Below are 12,906 nucleotides of genomic sequence, written 5' to 3'. Positions count from 1 at the left end.
AGGAACTATTGAAATAAGTAAAGTATCAGAATGTAGGAAAGAGTTACACTCCAACAGGGTCAAGTTAAACCTGTGAGATTCTTTCAAGTTCAAGACAAAAAATAAAAAAAACTCATGTTGGTAACGGAGGGAATGAAATATGCAGCACTTTTTGGTCAATAAATCCAAACAGTGATAACTCTTGGTTCTCACTTACATATCCTTAACAAACTGGTTTGAATATTTGCTTCATATAGTTTTCTACCATATGGTACAAGATTAGGTTGAAAAACCTCTTACTTTTTGACTCATGAGATTTTTTTATTAAGAAAGGTCATGGTAACGGAGGGAAAAGTAACGGAGGGAAAATTGTACAAACAAGTAGAAGGTGCAGGATTTTACATCATTTGTCGCTTTTTTCTTCCGAATATTTTAATATTACTTCAAAATAAAAGGAAACTATTTCTATAAAATATGTCAGTCCTTCCAAGAACATTTTTATCATTTTAAATACATTAAAAAAAAAAAAAAAATCCTGTCCCTTCATCAACAGTTCAAAGATGGAATAACACAAGATATGATGAAATACATCCATTTATTTACATGATTTTTGTGTCTTTGAAATTTGGGAAATAATTTTTGTTCCATGTTTCATTCATGGTCTGTTTAAAACATATGGAACTTTAGAACCAAAAATGGAACAGAAAAAAGGTCAACAGTTTGATAAACTAGAGACATATGTATCTGTTCAATACATTTTTATATCAGATGAATTAACTTCAATTTTTGGCCTTGTTGTTTACTTCTGCTTGACTGGGCTCATGTATATTTACTGGTGAATATAACGTCACTGTGTCGTGGATGGATTTGCAAGTTCGTGAGAACTCTTGTATAACCTATTGTCTGTAACCAGGACAGTTTGATAGTGTTTGGTTTGTTTGAACAGGAGGCTGTGGTTTCGCGACGTTACACACGTAAACTTAAACAACGCCTGCAGTGGAGCCAGAGCAACATGTCCACAAGCAGCACAAGCACGTTTCACCTGAATCTGCTGACTGTGCATTTATGAGCAGTGTTGGGGAGTAACAGATTACATGTACTGGAGTTATGTAATCAGAGTACAAATGATGAGTAACTGTATTCAGTTACAGTTACTGTTTCAGTGAGTGGGAATTGGATTACAGTTACTTTGTTGAAATAAATGGATTACACAGAGGGATTTTCCTGTTTTCACATTTTGGGCTAAATCCCCCACTTTTTTTTCCTTTTTTTTCAGTTATTCCACTCATTGCCAGAAACTAAATCAAGTCTAAACTAGATCTAAACCAGATCTAAACCAGGTCTAAACCAGGTCTAAACCAGGTCTAAACTAGATCTAAACTAGATCTAAACCAGGTCTAAACCAGGTTTAAACCAGGTCTAAAACCAGGTCTAAACCAGGTCTAAAACCAGGACTAAAACCAGGTCTAAACTAGATCTAAACTAGATCTAAACCAGGTCTAAACCAGGTCTAAACCAGGTCTAAACTAGATCTAAACTAGATCTAAACCAGGTCTAAAACCAGGTCTAAACTAGATCTAAACTAGATCTAAACCAGGTCTAAACCAGGTTTAAACCAGGTCTAAAACCAGGTCTAAACCAGGTCTAAAACCAGGACTAAAACCAGGTCTAAACTAGATCTAAACTAGATCTAAACCAGGTCTAAACCAGGTCTAAACCAGGTCTAAACTAGATCTAAACTAGATCTAAACCAGGTCTAAACCAGGTTTAAACCAGGTCTAAAACCAGGTCTAAAACCAGGTCTAAAACCAGGACTAAACCAGGTCTAAAACAGGATTTAACAGGACTAAATCCTGCTGTGTGGACGTGTTTCTTCTTCTTCTATCAATAATATTTTTTATTTGGTTCAGTAAAATCTGGACTTTTTATTTTCTTTTAGCAGATAAAACATCTGATGTTACTATATCCTGGTCTTTGTTTCTCTACAGAAAATCAAGTAATCCAAAGTACTCAGATTACATTACTCACTTTAAGTAATTTAATGGATTATGTTACAAACTACATTCTGGTGTGTGTAATCTGTAATCTGTAATCTGTAGGGGATTACATTTTAATACTCACCTTCCCAAAACTGATTATAAACTTGCACTTGTCTGGACAAATCTGTTCATGTTGAGCCCAGAACGAGGACACTGTTCTCAAAGCTCTGTGCCCTTTTTTTTTTTTTTTTAATGGCTGTTTTTCATCATTCAGAGTCGACTGGTTGAAAATGAACCAATCACACACCCACGGACGCACTTACACTAAAGTACAAGAGCAGGACAGGACAGGAGAAAATTCAGGGGCGACTTGGAGTGACAGGGAAAACTCAGGGAAAACTCGAGAGTTAAAATCTGGGAAACACTGGTCTGGAGTGTGTTTCTTGTTTTGGGTTCAGGTTTAGAGGAGAGTAAGACTGATGAATTTGAGAATAACAATGTTTTTTTTTTTTTTTTTTTTTAGTATTTGGGTTCGGTCAAGTGTTAACGGAGGGAAACAGGAGCAGATTTTTGACATTCAAATGTCTCTTATTCAGAAACTAGAGGAACTATTGAAATAAGTAAAGTATCAGAATGTAGGAAAGAGTTACACTCCAACAGGGTCAAGTTAAACCTGTCAGATTCTTTCAAGTTGTTGACAAAAAATTTAAAAACTCATGTCGGTAACAGAGGGAATGAAATATGCAGCACTTTTTGGTCAATAAATCCAAACAGTGATAACTCTTGGTTCTCACTTACATATCCTTAACAAACTGGTTTGAATATTTACTTCATATAGTTTTCTACCATATGGTACAAGATTAGGTTGAAAAACCTCTTAGTCTGTGTTCAGTCTGCACCTGAAGTGACCCAAATCCAATGTTTTTTGGCTTCTATGTTCCTGTATCTGATCTTTTAATGTCAGTCTGAACCACACAGATCCGATTTTTTCAAATGTGGTGCAGGACACTTGGATATGTGCTCCTGAAACTGATACATATTTGATCTTTAACATGTGACTTCAGTGTGAACGGTCAAAGTGCATTCATCCACCTACACGTTATCAACAAGACACAAACGTCAAAACTGTTAATGAACTCTGTGTCACTGAAGTGAAGCACATCTCCACTCACCACTCTTGGCTCCGTCTCCACATCCACACGTTCCTTTCAACGTTCTGTCCCACAAAACACCACGACCAAAAACCTCGTCCTTCTCCTTCTCAATCTCCTCCTTAAAACAAGTCAGTTGTTCATGTTCTGGCTCCGGTACGAGAGGAACTTTAAAATCTCCAGGTGCTCGATGCTGCGTCCATGTTTGGACAACTTCTGTAAACACAGAGACGCTCGCTGCGGTTGACGTCGTCGTGTCTCCAGTGTCACATGTGGGACACTTTTGGACCGTTTAATGTTCACACTGGAGTCACACACAAGTCACATTTAATTGGAAATGTGAACGACCTCGAAAAAACATCGGATTTCACAAAAAAATCTGAATTGAGCGTTAAGCCCTGCAGTCTGAACGTAGCCTTACATTTTGACTCATGAGATTTTTTATTAATAAAGGTCATGGTAACGGAGGGAAAAGTAACGGAGGGAAAATTGTACAAACAAGTAGAAGGTGCAGGATTTTACATCATTTGTCATTTTTTTCTTCTGAATACTTTAATATTACTTCAAAATGAAAGGAAACAATTTCTATAAAATATATCAGTCCTTCCAAGAACATTTTTATCATTTTAAATCCTTTTTTTTTTTTTATCATGTACCTTCATCAACAGTTCAAAGATGGAATAACACAAGATATGATGAAATACAAACATTTATTAACATGATTTTTGTGTCTTTGAAATTTGGGAAATAATTTTTGTTCCATGTTTCATTCATGGTCTGTTTAAAACAGATGGAACTTTAGAACCAAAAATGGAACTGAAAAAAGGTCAACAGTTTCATAAACTCGAGTACATATGTATCTGTTCAATACATTTTTATATCAGATGAATTAACTTGAATATTTGGCCTTGTTGTTTACGTCTGTTTGACCGGCCCCATTTTTAGAAGATAATGCATTTAAAATCTTGTATTTATGGAGATTAGAATGAATAATTTTTAGTTTTAAATGATTAATGATGAATTGTATCGTGGTTCTTTTAAGGAGACACTGTTCATGATGAAATGTTGTTGTTACAGTTGGTTTAATGTAAATGAAAGTTTCTTTAATGTGTTTTTTACCTGCCCTAAATGAAAATGAAAATAAATAAATTTACATGTGGGTCATTCTGTCTGTACAGGCTCATCAAAACAACACAAATATAAGGTGATTTTAACAGTTCCTCAAAGTTACTAAAGTAAATGTGAGTACTATCCACCTTTGGTCACACCTCCTGTCCTCCTCTGACACCTGTCCCTGTCTCACCTGCCCCTATCTCACCTGCCCTCTCACCTGTCCCTGTTTCACCTGTCCTTATCTCACCTGTCCTGCCGCATGCGTCTGCTCGTGACAGTCTCCTGTGGAACACTGGACCCACGGCATCTCAGGTCAGTGAACACTTTTACTTCACAAAAACACTTCTGTTCTTTTTTTTAAGTCGGGTTCCAACTGATCATTTTACTTGAACACTTTTGCTTAGTTTTTTAAGTTATTCTAATGGGGAACTGGAAGACTTGATTTAATTTAATTTAATTTAATTTGATTTAATTTATTTTAATTTGATTTGATTTAATTTAATTTAATTTAATTTAATTTAATTTAATTTAATTTAATTTATTTATTTAAATAGTTTTCCTGGATGCTGCTGCTTCTCTTCACTGTCTCCTGTTTCGTGTAAGATGTGTTTTTTCTTCCTTTACCTGTTATTTTCCATCTTCTCCGGGGCTTTTGTTCTGATCAGAAGTTCAGTCAAACCTGGAACACAAACATTTAAGAATGAACAGAAAAGGCAGTTTGTCTTTTAAGGCAGATTAATAATCGTATGAAGTTAGAATGTCTTTGTATGTTGGCACATTACAGTCGACATTTACTTTTCTATCAGACGTGTAGGTTTGGCTTTATCAATTTGTATTAATTATCAATACATTCATTTTATTACAAAGAGGTGAAAATGTGTTCATCTGTGTGGGTCATAGTAAAATCAGGTTACAAATGTACCGTGTGAACAGAATGAAATGTCACAAATGTCCGCTGTCTGCTTGACCAGAAACTCCTTTGGTGCAAATGAGAGAATCCACATTTCTGTTTCAGACAGGACAATAAGGAATAAGGAATAAGGAATAAGGAAGGAACATCTTTACATTTTTGTCAGACACACCCAGAGGCCTTGGGACATTTGGTTACACAGATAAGAATCATGTCCAACAGGTCCATAAACAATATAAACAAAAGCGCCCACTGCGGTTTTTATTTTTGTTATGTTGGCACATTTTTATCAATGTTTTTTATAAATCTGTCTCTATTCTATCTGATTAATGTTAATTTAATCTTAAAATACACTTAAACAGTCTGGGGGACTTTATGGACCCTCACCCACAGTTTGAGAAGCTTTCATTTAGTGCTGTCATGTGATTAAAAAAAATTGAGAGATTAATTAATTATGATCTGTAATTAATTAATCTAATTAATCTCATTTTAATCTCACCTAAAAATTGCTGAGAAAAGCTTCAATTTGAGGTATTTTTATTTAAATTCATTATTACATTATTGTGGCAGATCAAAAAACTGATATAGAACAAAAAAAAGTGACTTTATAAAGTCATTTATTGTTTAACAAATCTCTCCAAATTGTCTGTTGAGCCCAAGTCTCCATGAATAAGAAACTGTTTGTTGTAAAGTAGCAAAGACGAGGAAATCTGAACATAATAACTTTTGTCAACTTAAAGACAATAAAAAGTCCAGTCTTTCCTTAACCAGATTAAAAATATTATTGATAGAGAAATGCTTTATATATGAGATCACTGGTTTTAGACCTGGTTTTAGTTCTGGTTTAGTGCTGGTTTAGACCTGGTTTAGTCCTGGTTTAGTCCTGGTTTAGTCCTGGTTTAGTCCTGGTTTAGTCCCGGTTTAGTCCCGGTTTTAGTCTTGGTGTTAGTTCTGGTTTAGAGGCTCACAGGAGGAAGTGCGATTTACGCCGCGTACGCGAGAAAACACGATCCACACGCGGCTCATGGGAGCAGGTCGGTGTCCACGCAGTAACTACAGAAGGAAACGTGGTCCACTTGTTCTCAGGTTAATGACGATGATGAAGGTGTGTGTTTGTGTGTTGTGTTTGTGTGTGTGTTGTTGTCCCAACAACACATAAAAACAGATTTTATAATAAAGCAACTCACATACAGAAACACTAAAGTTAGAGATTAAAAATGAGATTAACGCGATTAAAAAACATAACGCGCTAAATATGACTGTAATTAATTAATCGCAATTACCGCGATAATTTGACACCCCGACTTTCATTCATCCCACTTCCTCTGCAACTTTACACAAAACTACTTCACAGTGAATAAACTGGGTAGGATTTTTTAATCTGTTTGCCAAATTCCAAACTGGAGGTACATTCTCTTACTGGTTTTGAGCCTCTGCACATTTTACCAAACCTGCCTCAAAGTTGAACCTGCCTGTGGTACGCGCTGTTCTCCTGTGTGTTTGTGATGTGCCGCTCGCTACATTTAAAGTGCAAAATGTTCTGTTCTGTGGCCTTGACGCAAACTGGAGGTGCTCTTTGATTTTCCCAGGATTATGTGTCAACTAAAAAACAACATTTTTATCGCCCTGATGCTGTGAATTCTGCTCGAACACCATTAAAGGTACACTCATAAAAAAAGGTCGCTGGATTTGCATAAAAAGTTATGGAAAGCGGTTGCATGTGATAAAATTATGTTTAGGCTTTGAAACTTATTTCGATCTCCTCTACACATGTTTTTCTCAGAACATGAACGTCACTTTTTCATGTTGATGAAATTTGATCAAATCATGTTGAATATGCAGATTTATCTTATGTTACCTTATCATGAAATGTATAAATATGTATAATTTAATTTAATTGATCTAATTCTGTAAAATAATACAAAAACAGTCTTTAGTTTTCCACAGTTCTGTTTTAAACAGAATCAAACACACAGAGACACAGTTTGGAGCTGGACAGTGTGAAGATTTATTCCAGTGAAGAAGCTCTGGTCTCTGTGGACACAGAATAACACATGATGATCACATTATGATGATCTACTCTGTTGTACATGTTTAAATACATTCAAAGTACCTATAATGGACCAGAACAGAATCACAAGAACATTAGAACTTGTATCTGCAGAAACTAAACTCACCGTGTGCTGCTTTTCTTCCTCTAAATGCAGTAACAGGGAGGGCATCTGGTATAAAGTCTCCTAGTGCCACATCACCCTGTAGAAACACAATAACTGTTTCAATAGGAAGTTCATTTTGAAAAATTATTTTAAAATCATTTTAGTTGAGTTACTTACTTTGTTCATCTGTGGTCTGTGTTTTGTTGGTTTTCAAACATCTTCCTTTTTTCTGAAACATCAGCTGTAACATTGATGAACTTCCCCACAGCTCAGCAGAACCTGGACGTCTCTGTGTTTGTAGACGACTCTGGAACAAACACATTCAACTCTGAGTACAACTGTCACACTCTTGTAGATGGACAGTCAAATACAATTTGTCTCATGGAAACAGTCCTGACATTAACTCTAATTTCAAATAAAACACCACAAACATGTTTTAACAATGACGACATTCTAGTCGTCAAAAAAAAAAACTGTAAAAATGTATTGAACAGATACATATGTCTCTAGTTTATGAAACTGTTGACCTTTTTTCAGTTCCATTTTTGGTTCTAAAGTTCCATCTGTTTTAAACAGACCATGTATGAAACATGGAACAAAAATTATTTCCCAAATTTCAAAAACCTGCAAATCATGTAAATAAATGATTAAAAAAAAAAAAAAAAAGTATTTAAAATGATAAAAAATGTTCTTGGAAGGACTGACATATTTTATAGAAATAATTTCCTTTCATTTTGAAGTAATATTAAACTATTCAGAAGAAAAAAGCGACAAATGATGTAAAATCCTGCACCTTCTACTTGTTTGTACAATTTTCCCTCCGTTACTTTTCCCTCCGTTACCATGACCTTTGTTAATAAAAAATCTCATGAGTCAAAAAGTCAGAGGTTTTTCAACCTAATCTTGTTCCATATGGTAGAAAACTATATGAAGCAAATATTCAAACCAGTTTGTTAAGGATATGGAAGTGAGAACCAAGAGTTATCACTGTTTGGATTTATTGACCAAAAAGTGCTGCATATTTCATTCCCTCTGTTACTGACATGAGTTTTTAAATTTTTTGTCAACAACTTGAAAGAATCTCACAGGTTTAACTTGACCCTGTTGGAGTGTAACTCTTTCCTACATTCTGATACTTTACTTATTTCAATAGTTCCTCTAGTTTCTGAATAAGAGACATTTGAATGTCAAAAATCTGCCTGTTTCCCTCCGTTAACACTTGACTGGACCCTTTTATGAATATAATTGGGGGTTATAAAAGTGCAGAGACCTGTTTTCTCACTTTGAAAAGATATTTAAGAGTGTAAATCCATGACCCTGGAGCTGTGGGAGCATCAGTCTGGGAGGGTCTGACCCTGGAGGCTACGAGCTCCCAGAGGGTCCAGCGCAGGACGGACGCTTCAGCTAAAGGCCCGACTGCACAGGGACGAGCTGATTAAACAAGAGAAAACACAGACTCACAAACTTATATGTGAAGCTGATCTGTGTTGCAAAACAAAGACAGACTTATCATCAGCCGTTTCCTCTTGATTGATTTGTGTCTTGGCTTCTCATTTATTTCAGTGACTCACAGAAGCTGCTGGGGTTTGGTCTGACAACAGTTTATTCTGCACAGAGTCACAGAGAAAACATGTTGTTGTGAATTGGCAGCAGCTCAGTAAATATTTCTTGTGATCGTATGGTGGATTTTAGTGGGACAATATCAAATAAAATATAACTTTTTTATCAAAAGTATCTTTAAATGTCATTTGTCCTTGTGTCACATTTTTATATTTCTCTGTAATGAGCAACAGACTTAAAACAATATAACCAGATGTACATTTACATAAAACCTTTTTCACATTTGTAGCTTACAAACCTGCACAGAATAATGTAGAAAACATTTGTTGTGAATGGATTTGTGAACATTCACCATGTCTCATCTGTAGGAGACTTTTGTCAGCTGCCAGCAAAGCTAAAAAAAACAAAAACAAACACGGGTCAGATCAAATATAATACAAACTAACTTCAGCAGATCAGGGCCAAACAAACACAATATCACAACACACAACGACCAGCTTAACTTTAAAATATCTACACATGTGTAGAAAAGTCCGAGCAAAAAAGACACGGAACAAAAATTGAATGTTTCCGAAGAGGCAAAGACAGATATTTTACATGATTACACAAATAATTTGATTACAAATGTACTTATATTATTTAAGTACATTTATTTAGTTTGATTTTTTAAAATTCAGTAATTTGGTTTATAATTTTTTGCTTGAGTTCTTTGAACTATTTGACTCAAAATTTATTCCATACACACGAGTGAATTCATATTTTTGTCCACACAGTTTCACAGCCATGTGACCTCGTCTCGAGTTTTCCACCACAGGAGGACGACTCAGAGTTTGGACGGGTTTATCCTGCTGTAGTCCTGGTTTAGTCCTGCTGTAGTCCTGGTTTAGTCCTGCTGTAGTCCTGGTTTAGTCCTGGTTTAGTCCTGGTTTTAGTCCTGGTTTAGTCCTGGTTTAGTCCTGCTGTAGTCCTGGTTTAGTCCTGGTTTTAGTCCTGGTTTAGTCCTGGTTGTAGTCCTGGTTTAGTCCTGGTTTAGTCCTGACCCAACCGTGTGTAATTACTAACTGCCCGTAAAATGTCCACCCATTCAAATCAGTGGGTCGAGCTCAATGTCTCATGATGCCTGATTCCTCTTTAGCCCGGCGAGGTTCTTCCGGTGGCTCTGGGCCGACCGAGCATGTGCAGTAGTGTCTTTTCTCCTCCAGGGGGCGCCAGGTGAACACAACAGGAAAGGCCTCGTTCTTACTTCGCTCTGGTGTTTCGTTTGGTGATGAAATCGTTCATTCTCTCAAAGTATTTCCTCTGGAAGGTCTTCCTCATTTGCTGCCAGAAAAAGCCTTTAACATCTTAAGTGTCCATCGTTAGCTCCTTAGTGAGCCTCTTGCACACTGACTGACACCGTTGCTCTCGCTCCCCGTTAAAACCGACGGTGCAAGTGAGAAGGGGAGTTCCCTTCAACAGTCTTGTGTCGAATTCACTCTTTGGTTGGTACTCGCTCGCTGTCAAGATTCCAAATATGGAACTGGAAATTGTGAGCCTCGATGAGCTTCATTTGACTGGAGTCGAACACTCCAAGTGGCATTCGGGTCAGGTTACTGATGGGACACTGCCTTAAATCTGTCTAAAGGAAGTCGTTAGCCACACTGAGTCTAACACACCAGGTCTGTTTGTTTACAGTTTTGTTTTTTATCTTGGTCTATTGAACAACACTCATTTTGTCTTTTCTCAGGTCATGTCGTCGTCCGTGTGGTTCTCGGGCCCCCTCCGGATCCTTGTGCTCATCCTCTCAGTCGCTCTGACTCTCACACTTGTGTTTTTGGATTATAACTCAAAAAACCTCTCTACGTTTGGCAATTCAGTACTTTTTCAAAAGTCCCCCACAAACTGTTCAACTGAGAAGAAGGCAGAAAGAAAGACTGAAGATGTGATCATCCTCATCTGGATGTGGCCATTTGGCACAAAGTTTGACATGAACTGTGACCCGTTCACCATCACCGGGTGCAAATTGACGGACGATAGGTCTCTGTACTCCAAAGCACATGCTGTCATGTTCCACCACCGAAACATCCAGGTAAATGACCTGCCCAAAGAGCCACGCCCCTCTTTTCAGAAGTGGGTGTGGTGGAACATGGAATCACCTACACACTCATCCCGAGTGGAAGCTCTCGACAGCCTTTTCAACCTGACGTGTAACTACCGCCGTGACTCAGATATCTTCACTCACGCCGTACGGGAGCCTGGTGCCAGTGACAAACAATGACGAACCTTTCACCCAAATCCCGATAAAAGACAAACTGGTCTGTTGGATCGTGAGCAACTGGAACATACGCCACAAACGAGTCGAATACTTCAAGGAGCTCAAAAAACACTTGGAAATCAAGACGTACGTACGGCCTCGCATTCGGACAACGCATCAGCAAGGAAATGTACGTTCAGATCATGAGCAGCTGCAAGTTTTACCTGTCGTTTGAAAACTCTATTCACAAAGATTACATCACGGAGAAGTTCTACAGGCCGCTGGAGCTCGGGGCAGTGCCGGTGGTTCTGGGACCTCCGAGAGAAAACTACGAAATCCACGCGCCCGCACAATCCTTCATCCACGTGGACGACTTCGCCTCCCCCAAGGAGCTGGCGGAGAGGCTGCAGCACCTGGACCAACACCCGGAGGAGTACATGGACTACTTTGAGTGGAGGAACAGTTTTAAGGTGGTGTCGACGTGGTTCGGACATGAGCACGCGTGCAGGACGTGTTATTACCTCCAAACAATGAACCGGTACCAAAGTCTGCGTAGTCTGAACAACTGGTACTGGAGCAGCTGAACTGAGCTCCAGGACATCAGGAAATAAAAATATCTGTGGTGTGTTTTGATCAGGGTGTAAGTTTCCTCTTTCTGTCGGTAAACGGTGCTATTGTATTGGAAGTATGTTGATTTGGCCACGAAACTTAATAATTGTGAAATGTCATCGTCATCGACTGTGAGATTTGTGCGTTTTTTGAGAGTTCTGTCCTTTTTTAGTTTTTCCTGTACTATGCGTAGTGTGACATCCACGGGTGTTTTAGTGAACAGTGACATGACGTCGTGTGAGATGAGTATTTCGTCCGGTGCTACTGTGATGTTTTTTAGATCCTGTGCCAATTGTTTTGCGTTCTTGCAGTGGAATTTTGTTTGACCAATGAGTGGTTTTATTATTTCGACCAGGGCTTTGGATAAATTGTATGTGACTGAACCTATGCTATCGACTATCGGGCGGAGCGGCGTGTCTTTTTGTGGATTTTCGGGGTTCCGTAAATGCGCGGGGTGATGCTGGCTGTAGGGATTAAAGGTTGTATGGAGGATTTTCCAAGGAACGAGAAATCCAGCAACTGTTTGTCCTTTTTCAAATGTTGCGCATGCGTGAAACCACCTCCCCTCCCCCACAGCTCCTACGTAGAAACACCTCCTCCCGCCTCCTCTTTACGCCAGAAACAGGTTTGTTTACAGCCGGTGCTGCACATGACTTGTAAACAACTAACTACAGTGTTGGTTAGACAAGACGGAGAAGTGAGGAGCGGGGGGAGCGGGTGCGCGGACATTTCGTGCGCGGACGAGAAGTGAGGAGCAGGGAGAAGAGCGGAGCAGGGAGCAGGGAGAGGAGGAGAGAGGGGAGGGAGCGGTGCGCGGAGATTCCGTGCCCGGAAAAGTGAGGAGCAGGGGGAAGAGCGGAACGGGCAGCGGGGACAGGAGCAGGAAAGGGGTGCAGAGAAGGTTGCGTGGAGATTCCGTGCGAATGAACTAGCTACAACACGCAGCAGCAAGCGGACTCTTTCTTTGCATTGAAAATGACGTTTTCAGACATAGGATATCGCTTTCGTGTCCTGAAAAACGTTTGTCTAACTCTTGGAAATAAAGTAAGTTTTCATAATAAGCAGAAGTTTCCTGTCCAGGAGTAATTTGTGGACCAGTGGTTCAGTCTTTAGACCCTTCGTCTGCTTCAGTCGCGCCATCGCTGGAATGAATCTTCAAGAATCACCTTAGTTTGGCTTCGCTGCTTTTTCCCCTTGTCTTCTTCTTTCAGCGACC

At 38.6% G+C, this 12,906-nt stretch overlaps 1 pseudogene; it reads left to right on the top strand.

Annotated features, from left to right (window-relative positions):
* The first annotated feature begins 4,472 nt into the window (after positions 1–4,472).
* LOC129408588 (4-galactosyl-N-acetylglucosaminide 3-alpha-L-fucosyltransferase 9-like) lies at positions 4,473–11,779 on the top strand (annotated as a pseudogene).
* Positions 11,780–12,906: the final 1,127 nt, after the last annotated feature.

This window comes from Boleophthalmus pectinirostris, unplaced genomic scaffold (genome assembly GCF_026225935.1).
Source record: "Boleophthalmus pectinirostris isolate CB_2022bp ecotype Guang Dong unplaced genomic scaffold, ASM2622593v1 HiC_scaffold_17, whole genome shotgun sequence".
NCBI lineage: Eukaryota > Metazoa > Chordata > Actinopteri > Gobiiformes > Gobiidae > Boleophthalmus > Boleophthalmus pectinirostris.
This window is presented reverse-complemented; position numbering and strand designations above follow the sequence as displayed.